Below are 12094 nucleotides of genomic sequence, written 5' to 3'. Positions count from 1 at the left end.
CCGCTCACGCACGTCCCACCCGCACACGCCTGTCCCACCCACACACGCCTGCCCCACCCTCACACGCACGTCCCACCCGCACACGCCTGTCCCACCCGCACACGCCCGCCCCACCCACACACGCCCGCCCCACCCGCACACGCCACCGCATGAGGACCGCAGCCTTTATTGAAGTGACTGCGTTATTGGTGTGTTTTTTACTCCGCCCTCACCCAGAGGTGTCTGTCAGATGGTTTCACTGTCTGGGGGCGGGGCGGGTGAGGGTGGGGCCTGCCGGGGTGGAGGCGGGACCTGCCGGGGTGGAGGCGGGACCTGCCGGGGTGGAGGCGGGACCTGCCGGGGTGGAGGCGGGACCTGCCGGGGTGGGGGCGGGACAGGGCCGGGGTGGGGGCGGGACCTGCCGGGGTGGGGGCGGGACAGGGCCGGGGTGGGGGCGGGACCTGCCGGGGTGGGGGCGGGACCTGCCGGGGTGGAGGCGGGACCTGCCGGGGTGGGGGCGGGACAGGGCTGGGAAGCACTCTTGCTCCCTTGAGTTGGGAAACTGTCGCTCTGTCACATTCAGACCGCAGAATAAAGACTCAAGGACAGCAGGCTGCTCACACACACACACACACACACACACAGAGCAAATGAACAGGGGAAAGGGAGGAGGGAGGGGAAGATTCACTGATGTTGTGACATCCATGAAGTGCTAAAGGAAATGTCACAGCCTCAGGATCTGACTCCGGGAAGTAAGGTGATTTGCACCTTTAAAGCTATGCAGCTCATTTCATTACCATAGAAAAAAATTCTGTGTGTGTGTGTGTGTGTGTGTGTGACACAGAATATCCCTGTGGATGCGCATGTGTGTCTTGTAATTTCACATGCTACATGCTCCTTAAAAATTCCACGTCACATACTTCATAGTCTTTTTAAATTCAACAGTGCGCTTAAGCACAAACCCGAATCAATGGCCATTACTGTCAGAATACTTACCTACTGCAATGTATGAAAAAAGACGCTTACCACCATGTTAGTTGACATTCTTGCTATATGCCAGTGTTATGTTAATCGTGCATCATTCGTATGTGTGTGTGTGTGTGTGTGTGTGTGTGTGTGTGTGTGTGTGTGTGTGCGTGTGCGTGTGTATGTTGTGAGGACCTCCTTTAGACTTCAGATGAGGTATTTACTCTGAGCCTGGACGGATTAGGTGGACTCTAACAGACCTGAGGCTGTAATTAAACCCTCTGAGAAATCAGGGTCAGCGGTGAGGCTCTGCTCGGCTGCGACTGCAGCGCTTCTCCGCTGGGCAGCATGACGACTGGCTCCGAGGTACGATTATTCTCACCACGCTGCCAAGATGAGAGATTGTACAGCCGGCATTTCCTTTGAAGCTTGTATAGTGTATGTTAACCATACTATGCGGTAAGCTTTCTAAATCCACCCTCTGGATAAATAGAGGCCATTTTTAAAATTCTGTTCTTTTATGAAAGGCGGTTCTTTCTGCCGTTTTTCTTAGCTGGTGTGTTCCCCCACTTCATTAGAAGCATGAAACTAATCGAGGCGTGTTAGCGGGTCAGAAATAATGGCAGGACGCCAGTGGTAAGATGATGTCATCCTCCCTTCATGATGTCATACTTCCATTGAGTTCTACTGCTGTTAATGCAGCCTTCCACACTTTGAGATTGAGACGCATGGTTGAGCGTCAGCTGTCTATCCATGTAGCCGGGAGGGGCCATGCTAGGCCCTGGAGATGCTTGAGGCAATATTGATTTTCATAATCATTAGCGATTCAGACTACACAGAATCTGTGTGTTCCTGAAATGGTCAAATTAGTTCTGGGATCATTTAGTCAGTGAGACACTCGTCTTGTCATAGCAGGACATTTCATTTTCGCTTTCTCGAGCCCAGACCTGGAGAAGCACAGCCCCGCCCACAGCCCCGCCCACAGCCCCGCCCAGATGTAGGTTATCCTTCCTCCAGCACACCTGATCACGTTCCTGATGGGCGCAGGTGAGCTCCATCTGACAGGATGGCAGCTGAAGCTCTTGTAATACATCATTTACAGCCCGTTACCGCCAGAACAGGTGAGTGTCTCCATGTGTGTGAGTGATCAGCCGTGCCAGAACGTGGCGTAGAAGTCGTTTTTCGTTCCTGGGGAGGCGAACTCCGGGTTTACGGCCACTCCTCCATTGTGTTTGGTGGTAAATCCAAATCTAATGGCTAACCATGTCACAAGGATCCAGCAACACGTTCTGCAGCTGCCATATGAGAAACACTCCTACACTCACTGGCCACCCCATTAGGTACCCCCATTCTTATAATGGGGTATGGAGTGTTTTATAAGTGTACTGTTTCAATCTGGAGACTTTAGACTCTAACATTCATCATTCACCAGTCACCTTCTATTCTTATTCTTCTGCAAATCTTGTTTGACAACTTTTTTTGTTCTTCTTTTCTATCGCCTATGAGGTATGAAACAATGTTATTACTTTGGCAGTAACTGAGTCTTCAGAGGGCTAGTGTGTGAGCTGTCCATGGTACTGAAGAATGTTATTTCAAGGTTGTTCTATAATGCTATAAGAACTACTCTGTACTCTCCTTTAGGAATTTCTCGCTAATGTCGCCCTACAATGTCTGAGACACTTTCTCAAAGCCAGCTACATTTGCAATTTGATGTTGGCTGAGCGGTGGAGAGAGAACCGTAATTACCTTATCAACACCTGCAATTCTCCTCGGAGATGATGGCAAAACAGAGATGCATGCAGTTCACAAGGTTTAAATACAACTCCTGTTCCATCAGAACCAAGGTCTAATAAGAATTCATTCCATTCTGCATCTCAGCTACAGCTAAACCAGCCTATCATGCAAAGCCAGTGAAATCCTCTGTGTGGGTTTTTATCTAATAAAACATTTAGGTCAAATTTGAGTTGAAAATGAATAAAACGGGAACAAAAAAGCAAAATGAATAATACAGGAACAGAAAATGTTTTTTGTTAGTCCTTGTGCATTTCAAAAAGTGAAGAACTTTGAATCCATCGACATGAAAGGAGTTCCTGATGTTTCAAAGTCCTTTGAAATAAGCATGATGTCTGAGAATAACTGCTCTTTTATCTGAAGTTATGTAAACTGTCAATATCTTCTTTTACCTCGGGTCTTTTAGTCATGCTTGTTGTTCGAAGATGTGTCATGCTATGCTTGTCGTGCGTGTGTGTGTGTGTGTGTGTGTGTGTGTGTGTGTGTGTGTGTGTGTGTGTGTGTGTGTGTGTGTGTGTGTGTGTGTGTGTGTGTGTGCGTGCGTGCGTGCGTGCGTGCGTGCGTGCGTGCGTGCGTGCGTGCGTGTGTGTGAATGTGAAGACCAAAAAATTCTGTAGTGAAGAAGGTCTTTAGTAATAACAGCCTGAATTTTAATGATGGCCTGTAATGTCTTACATTTCGTCAATCCATATAGCTTCTCATCTGCCCTATAATCTGTCTAGATGTCTCATGTTATATTGACCCTAATTAGGTTGCTGTTTAAAAATAGCCTCTTATCATATTCCTCATAGGGGACAGCATGGCGTGACGGGGACACCAAAGGCATAGGAGACTTAAAATCTGCCTAATTAAGAGTAGAGCACTTGATATGTGTGCGTGTCCCTGCTTGTGTGTGTGTGTGTGTGTGTGTGTGTGTGTGTGTGTGTGTGTGTGTGTGTGTGTGTGTGTGTGTGTGTGTGTGTGTGTGTGTGTGTGTGTGTGTGTGTGTGTGCGTGTCCCTGCTTCTCCCGACGCCTGACTTCATTATCAACAGGCCTTATGATGAATGTGTGTTCAGGGCTAGTGTGCCCATGAGCCTTTGGGCCACAACTAAACTTTCTATAACTTGCCTTACAGTTGTTGAGTCCTCAATGACCAGCTAACATAAACTGTGTGTGTGTGTGTGTGAGACTGTAAATATTATCCATGCTTGTATTTTTGATTTTTTTAACCAGCTGTAGTGTGGAAAGAGGTAGACGGACTGTAATAAGACCCCAGTATCTCTCGCAGGTCTGAGGTTGTGAGGCTGCTTCACTTTTCTGCTTCACTGTCTTATAAGACTCCACAGTCCGATGCCCCCTGCAGTTGGGCCCTTGAGCAAGGCACTTAACCCCGAACCTCAGGGCCTGCTTACTTTAACAGAGACCCGCCCACCAATGAACTTCTACAGCTGCTCCAGCAGGATTAAAGAAAGGTTATAAAAAGGCTGACCGCCAGAGACTATTGATTGATGGTGATAATGCTTATCTGATGTCTCCATGACCCACCTTTCGGACCTGTAAATGTCCTTGGAGATAAAAGCAAAGTTAACGATCGCCAGCCCTCCCCACCCTGGCCGGACCGAGCTGAGCGCGCTGGAGATGCTCTCTCGCTGATTAACAGGAAGCTTTACTACTTTAGATCGTAGAGTCCTGGGTGTCGCCCATCCTGCTGTGCCCAAAAGAAAATGGGGTCGCGTGTTGTGTTGACAACACGTCCTAATGGCAAACGCCTCGTAACGTTGCCCTGACAACACAGTGCCGTGCGTCCTTTAACATACACACATGCACTTAAGCAGCGGAAGGAACGGAAGCACGATGACCCGTTTGGTTTTAGGAAGTACGGTAGTTGCTTCCAGGAGCGTAGGAGGCAAGTTTTGTATCTCTGTCAGGCCTGTGATGCATTTTGTAAGTACACAGCAAAATCCCAAATGTTGAATCAACTCCTCCAGTCTTGAATTTACACAAACTGAATTAATTAAGCCCAACTGGGAAAAAAAACTGGAGGCTTAATTCACTGTGGGGCGTTTTGCTGTGCTCTCCCGACCTGCTGTCTGCAGACATATATTTGTCAATATGGCATCGAATAGTTTCAGGTTTGAAGACGGTGTCGTGTGCACTGTAGGACCATGGAGGTGGAGGTGATGTGCAGGTGCTCAACACATGGCTTCTTCTCTACGCCTTAAAAAAGTACAGGTTGTTTTGGGCTGAAAAACAACAGATGGACTTGAACACAATTAACAGTATTTGTTTGTGTGGGGTTCTGTGGTGATGAGCCAACATTTTTTACACATTGTCCAAAAATAAGCCTCTTTTCTCGTCTTCTGTTTAAACACAGATCTCTAGTGTCCACATGCAGCAGAATGTCTTTGTGAGTTCGGGTGTGGGTTCCAGTATTCCCAGTTATGCCAGTGTGCAACTCGGAGCAGCTGAGTGGGGCTTGGCTCTCCCCTCCCCTACGTGGCCCGTTTGTGTGGTGGTACAGCCTGGATCTCCTGCATCTCCAAGCAGGAGTCTGTCCTCCCTTCAGGAATCGGGAGAGTCGTTTAGAACCAAGTTGAATCATTTTGTTGGGATGCAGATCACACGGTCGCACAAACTGAGCACAATTAAAAGACCAAACAAATAATCTGATGTCAGTTTGTCCAGGTATGGGCGGATGATCTTAGCCTTTGGGGGAGACACAGGTGCTGTTTGATGGAGGTGGTGGTGGTGTGAAGGGTGAATGCCTGGTGGAGCTGAGCGTCTGGAGTGTCTGGCCCCTGCTGCGGCGTGTCCTGCTGCGGCGTGTCCTGCTGCGGCGTGTCCTGCAGGACGCAGCTCTGGGGACGGTGTCTCCTTCCTCTGGTGTCTCGTCTCCTTCCCCGTCTTCCCGCTCTTCCCTTTCTGCTCACGCCGTCATGGATGACGAGCTTCTCCTTTTAGCGGAAAGGCGGGTGCGAGAGGGGTGGTGGGTGGTGAGGGGGCGGAGATGTGGGTGTAGAGGGGGCGGAGTGGTGGGTGGAGAGGGGGCGGAGTGGTGGGTGGAGAGGGGGCGGAGCGGTGGGTGGAGAGGGGGCGGAGCAGAGGATGAGGAGCAACTCTTCCTCTCTCAGCTGCCCTGAATGGCCACGCCCATGCAGGCTGTCCTTCCTCCCCTCTCTCCTCCTCCTCCTCTGTCCCTTCATGCGTCTCATGAGTCAGGTATTTAACGTGGGACAGGGCGGCTGATCTTTTAATCATCCTGCTCCAGACCGTGAGTCACCCACAGCAGAAGCAGTGGGTCTCGCACTCGGTCCTCCGCGATGCACATGCGAAAGACGGAAAGACAAAGACGTGGATGTCATGGATAACAGGAAGAAGCGTCTGACGCTCTCTGCTGTGCTTTCTTGTTGTTGATGAGAGGCGGGACTGTGTAATAGTGTAGGTTTACTGACGGCCAGGTTTATGGCGTGACTCATGTGGGCTGATGGTGGGTTTTGCAGGAAGGGGAGACAATGAGTGCAAAATGGCATCTGGGCCATTACGGTCAAAGCCCTTTATCTTAATGAATGTTTCTCCCACCTGTTACAGTATATGTACTCATCACTTTGCCGCTTTAATTGTCATTCGGGCTTGTCCTCACAAGGTGCTGTGCTATGTGACTGGTTTTCAGGTTCACTATGACAGCTGATCCTGGACCAGCCTTCCACACACCATTATGATTGCACAAATGCAGAGCACTGAGGCCGCGTGGGACCAGTAGGTGGATGCTAACATGCGTAGTCATTTAGCCCCAACCTGAACTGAGAGACACAACCTCCGGCCTTGGCGAGCGCTGAGGGTTTATGTTGGCACAAGATTTAGAATATTATGATTTCTTTTTCCCTGGTTGCTCACAATATGTTAAAATACATTTCTTCAACTTACGAGACCTGATATTTTCTTATTCTGTGATGGTCTGGGCATCTGTTTAATTGTGCTGTGTATGGTTTGAGATTTCTTCTGGTCATTGTTTTAGTATGCCCACCTGCGGATGCCTGATGTCTTGTGTGCATAAGATAAGATAAGATTTAAGCATCTTCTGAAACTGAAACACTCCGTAAGACCTTGTGATGATACCAGCAGAGGTGCGTAGTTTGATACTGACTTTAATGTGAGCTCCACAATCATCAATTGGAAGTCACAGTCCGTCCGCCTCCCTGTTTCTCCTTCATGTTCTTATCCCCATTCTTCTCCGCTCTTGGATATGACACAATGATGCCGTTATCAATATGGAATTCAAGTGTGTGTGTGTGTGTGTGTGTGTGTGTGTGTGTGCCACATCGGAGCGCCCCCTTGAGGTTGGGCTCCCTGCCACACTCCACAGTGCAGAGAGTGGCCCAGCTGCCAGGATGGGGGAAGCATGAGAAGATGGATGAAAGGGCTGATGGAAGATGACTGAGCGTGTTGGGGGAAAGATAAGCAGCAGACGCAGGACTCTGGGTGTCTGAGCGAGAGGGAGAGAGAGAGACTGAACGAGAGAGAAGGTGACAGAGTTAGAGAACTTGGGGAGAGAGGGAGGGAGACCAAATTGAACGAGATTTAGATAGAGAATGTGATGGGGGGATGAAAGAGGGAAGGAGAGAGAGAGTGAGAAAGAGAGCGTGCCAGGGTCCAACCACACTGGCTCACAGCCAAAAGAGCATCCGAGTTTGTTTATCCACATCTTTTAGCAGCGCTTATAACCCAAGATGTCTGCTCTAGATGTATCGGGTCTAGCCGTGTGTGCGGTAACGCATGGAAGCGGATTAGATCCTCACGGCCCCGCCGCGGTCTCACCTGTCGGGGGACCAGTGAACATCTGTGCTGACATACAGATGTGGTTACTGCTCCAGTGTTGGGCGGGCAGGAACGGGCTGGCTCAGAGCGGCCCAGGCACACACCTCAGGAGCTTCTCACCTAAACGCTCGTCATGGTAAAAAAGCCCCTACTGCTTGTGCTCTGTTATTAAGGGAGTCTAGCTATAAAGACCGCCTGTGTGTGTGTGTGTGTGTGTGTGTGTGTGTATTTACAGCATTTGGTAAATGCTCCTATCCAGATTGACTTACATATAATTATCAGTATATATTGCTCATTATGCATGTTCCGTGGGAATCAAACCCACCACCTTGATGTAGCCACCACCAGGCACCACCTGCCCTGCCAGAGCTGGCGGAGGTGTATGTGCGTACATGTGTGTTTTGTGGCAGTGTAGGGTTGTTTTCCAGTTTCACCGTTAGCCTCTCTAGCCCACCAGGCAGGGGCAGGTCTTGCTCACTGCTCACTGAGACAAAGCTGCAAAGCCCGTAGTCCAAATTAGCATCGCTGCATCCTCCCAGATCCAGCATTTAAGATTCAGAACACATTCCAAATGAATCGGCCACTTAAGAAGGCATAGAGTGCTTTATTTGTGGACTGACAGATGAGCTCTCCCAGTGCAAACCCTCAGAGGAATACATCTATCCATCAGCGAGCCAATTATTCATCCGCCCTATCTGGATTCATTTAGACGCCGAGCACTCTGTGCTGCGCTCTGACAAGCACCTCTGCAGGGAGCTTCCTCTGCTGGGGCTCCTGGCTGGCCCTCGGGCCGCGGGGCCAGGGGCCTCCCCCCTCCCCCGCCACACAGACAAGGGCCCGCTTCTGCATGGCTCTCGTTTTGGTGTGTTTCATCTTTAGCCGATCGGGTGTGAGAGAGCTAGATAAAGAGCGTTCAGAGATTCAGAGACAGGGAATTGTGTGTGTGTGTGTGTGTGTGTGTGCGCGTATGCGCGTGTGTGCGTGCGTGTGTGTGTGGTTTTGTGGTTGTGTGGTTGTGCGTGCGTGCGTGTGTCTGTGTGTGTGTGTGCGTGTGTGTGTGCGCACAGGGGGGGGGTTCAGTGTACCATGCAGGAACACACTGACGCAGATTCAGCATCACATCTTCCAACTCTAGTGGAAAGGCACATAGTGGAGCGGTTTTGGTGAACATTGTCATTTATTGGTGTAGTTTTAAAGCACATCATTCTGCTTTACAGATGTTCTATTACATTAACAATCGTTATCTGCTCTCGATTGTAATGTATTGTAACTTAACGTACTGTAGACCTGTACAAAGTAGCAACATGGTGTGGAGGAAAATGTTTGTGTTGCTCGGCAACAGTCTGGTTAGAGAACTGTTTATGTTGGTGGAGCCAAATGAATTATTGAATAAACAAACGAATCCTAATCTGCTGTTGTGGCACTTGTAGAACTGTTGTATAATCACAACAGCACACTGGAGGTCTGAACAGCATAGCTGTAATGGTGTGAGTGTGGGCAAATCTATGAACAAAACAGAGTCGTGCTGATATTCAGTATAACATCACTCTCATGTGATATTCAGTATAACATCACTCTCTCATGTGGTATTCAGTATAACATCACTCTCTCTCGGGATATTCAGTATAACATCACTCTCTCGTGATATTCAGTATAACATCACTCTCTGATGTGATATTCAGTATAACATCACTCTCTCATGTGGTATTCAGTATTACATCACTCTCATGTGATATTCAGTATAACATCACTCTTTCTCATGTGGTATTCAGTATAACCTCACTCCTTCTTGTGATACTGCTGAATTATTGTTCACCTCTTTACAGGTACCATGCATTCATGCTGTATCCACACATATCCACACTCATCCATGTATTGATACTAACCTTCACATCGAGATCGATACTTCGGAGGTTGGCTTTGCCAGCACAGATGCCTTCCACTGCTTTAGCAGTAAAGGCTAATGGACAAATGTCACTTTATAATGATGCAGCATGCCAGTGGCCCTGTGGGGAGGCACTGCCAGTCAATCCATATATGCTAATGCACCTGCAAATGTGCTCCCAAGGTCTCCATGTTAAAGACCCACTAATGTCTCCTGTTCCCCTTAGCAGCACTGCTGCATATCCAGACGGTATCGATTTGCTATAAATTGTTGGCTCTGTGGGTGCAGGAAACGGACATCCTGAGCTCTGCTGATATTAGGTGTGGACATTGTTTGACGTTTCATCGATAATTAATTTGGCGGAATGATACTGTAATGTTCGTGTCACTTTTGGGGCATCGTTGGGGGGGAACCGTTTCGTCAGAACGTGGAGATCCAGACCGAAGCGTTAAGGTGCGTTCAGGCTTGGCAGCTTTAGTTTGAATAAAACGAACCCTGGTCATAAAACGAACCCCTTGGTCTGTTATCACTGGTCATTGGAGTGAGTGGACACAGACGAAAATCTGGTGCACATCACATCAGAAAGTAAACAGAGAGCATCTACGTAGGTGGGTCTCGGTCCGTTTCCAAACGAGTTCAGGTTCATCTGGCTCATTTGAAATATGGACACTTTGTGGATCAAACATAGAAAGTGATGTCACAAAGGATCAAACATAGAAAGTGATGTCACAAAGGATCAAACATAGGAAGTGATGTCACAAAGGATCAAACATAGGAAGTGATGTCACAAGATAGAGGACCTCCTGCCATGGTTTTGACACCTTTATGTATTTTGCTAGTTCCTCCCTCCCAACTGGTAAAAATACCACAGATACACAAAGCCCACATGTGCACTGAGCCTAATTGGTGGCAACTAATTACAATAATGCCATGTGCAGATTTGCCATAATTGTTGTCACAAAGTATTCTTTTCCCTCGCACTTCTGCTGGAAGAGTGCATGGGGCAGTATGTCTGCTGTTCTTAGGGTTGCCTTCTGACCTGAGACTGTTTGTTGACCTGTTTGCTGACCTGATTGTTGTTGTTGATATTGTTGATGTTCCTGGGATCTGTTGGAGGTCCTCCAGTGCAGGTGTCATAGTGCACCCCTAGTGCAGGTGTCATAGTGCACCCCTAGTGCAGGTGTCATGGTGCACCCCTAGTGCAGGTGTCATAGTGCACCCCTAGTGCAGGTGTCATAGTGCACCCCTAGTGCAGGTGTCATGGTGCACCCCTAGTGCAGGTGTCATAGTGCACCCCTAGTGCAGGTGTCATGGTGCACCCCTAGTGCAGGTGTCATAGTGCACCCCTAGTGCAGATGTCATGGTGCACCCCTAGTGCAGGTGTCGTAGTGCACCCCTAGTGCAGGTGTCATGGTGCACCCCTAGTGCAGGTGTCATAGTGCACCCCTAGTGCAGGTGTCATGGTGCACTCCTAGTGCAGGTGTCATGGTGCACCCCTAGTGCAGGTGTCATAGTGCACCCCTAGTGCAGGTGTCATGGTGCACCCCTAGTGCAGGTGTCATAGTGCACCCCTAGTGCAGGTGTCATGGTGCACCCCTAGTGCAGGTGTCATAGTGCACCCCTAGTGCAGGTGTCATGGTGCACCCCTAGTGCAGGTGTCATAGTGCACCCCTAGTGCAGGTGTCATAGTGCACCCCTAGTGCAGATGTCGTGGTGCACCCCTAGTGCAGATGTCGTGGTGCACCCCTAGTGCAGGTGTCATGGTGCACCCCTAGTGCAGATGTCGTGGTGCACCCCTAGTGCAGATGTCGTGGTGCACCCCTAGTGCAGGTGTCATGGTGCACCCCTAGTGCAGGTGTCCACTACTGGCACAACCGTGGTGTTCACCACCTTCTCTCTCATACTTCCCTCACTATTCCAGCTTTTTTCATATTCTTGTCCAGCTCACATGGTGTGTGCGTGTATACACGTGTGTGCGTGTATACACGCGTGTGTGTGTGTGTGTGTGTGTGTGTGTGTGTGTGTGTGTGTGTGTGTGTGTGTGTGTGTGTGTGTGTGTGTGTGTGTGTGTGTGTGTGTGTGTGTGTGTGTGCAGACAGTCAAATCTGCAGTGAAGTACACGAGGTTTCCAGAGAAACAGGACTCTTTGGACAGAGGTCCTCCATCATCTGTGCAAGTAAAGTGCTTCACACAGTGCTTGCACAGCTGATGAAGGACCTCTTTTTGCAATTTTGACTACCTCTACATCTTATTTTAGTACAGTATACTGCAGTTATCCCCGGAACCTTTTTCTGCACACATATTTCCTTTCATTATATATACACTGTGTGTGTGCGTGTGTGTGCGTGTGCGTGCATGCGTGTGTAGAAAATGCTGTATGTATGTATATGTAGCTGATGAGAGGATTTTTTCTCTTTGTAAAATGGAGTTATTTGAATATCAGCATTCTTTTTATATTCTGCCAACTTAATTAATAGGACAAAGACAACGATTACTGCAGATCTACTGAGAACTAAATAATCTACATGTGAAGCCACATAAAAAAGTAACAAAAAAGAAGCAACAAATGATTGGCAGCTTGAGCACTGCTTTAAGTGCGTTGTGGTGTTTTACATAACTGTTAAAATAGGCCTTAAGTGTGTTGTGGTGTTTTGCATAAACTGTTAAAATAGGCCTG

At 48.7% G+C, this 12094-nt stretch overlaps 1 protein-coding gene across 5 annotated transcripts in view; it reads left to right on the top strand.

Moving 5' to 3' along the window:
- Positions 1–12094, top strand: part of immp2l (inner mitochondrial membrane peptidase subunit 2) — a 52061-nt gene that overhangs the window by 23089 nt on the left and 16878 nt on the right. Inside the window, exon 4 of one of the 5 annotated variants that reach the window (XR_013133972.1) lies at positions 1150–1311. The exons of the other annotated variants lie outside the window; for them this stretch is intronic. The gene's annotated coding sequence lies outside the window, so the exon portion shown is untranslated. The remainder of the gene's footprint in view (positions 1–1149; positions 1312–12094) is intronic. 5 annotated transcript variants of the gene reach the window in all.

Source organism: Brachyhypopomus gauderio, chromosome 11, assembly GCF_052324685.1.
Source record: "Brachyhypopomus gauderio isolate BG-103 chromosome 11, BGAUD_0.2, whole genome shotgun sequence".
NCBI lineage: Eukaryota > Metazoa > Chordata > Actinopteri > Gymnotiformes > Hypopomidae > Brachyhypopomus > Brachyhypopomus gauderio.
Note: the sequence above shows the minus strand (reverse complement) of the source record. Positions and strands in the feature narration are given on the sequence as shown.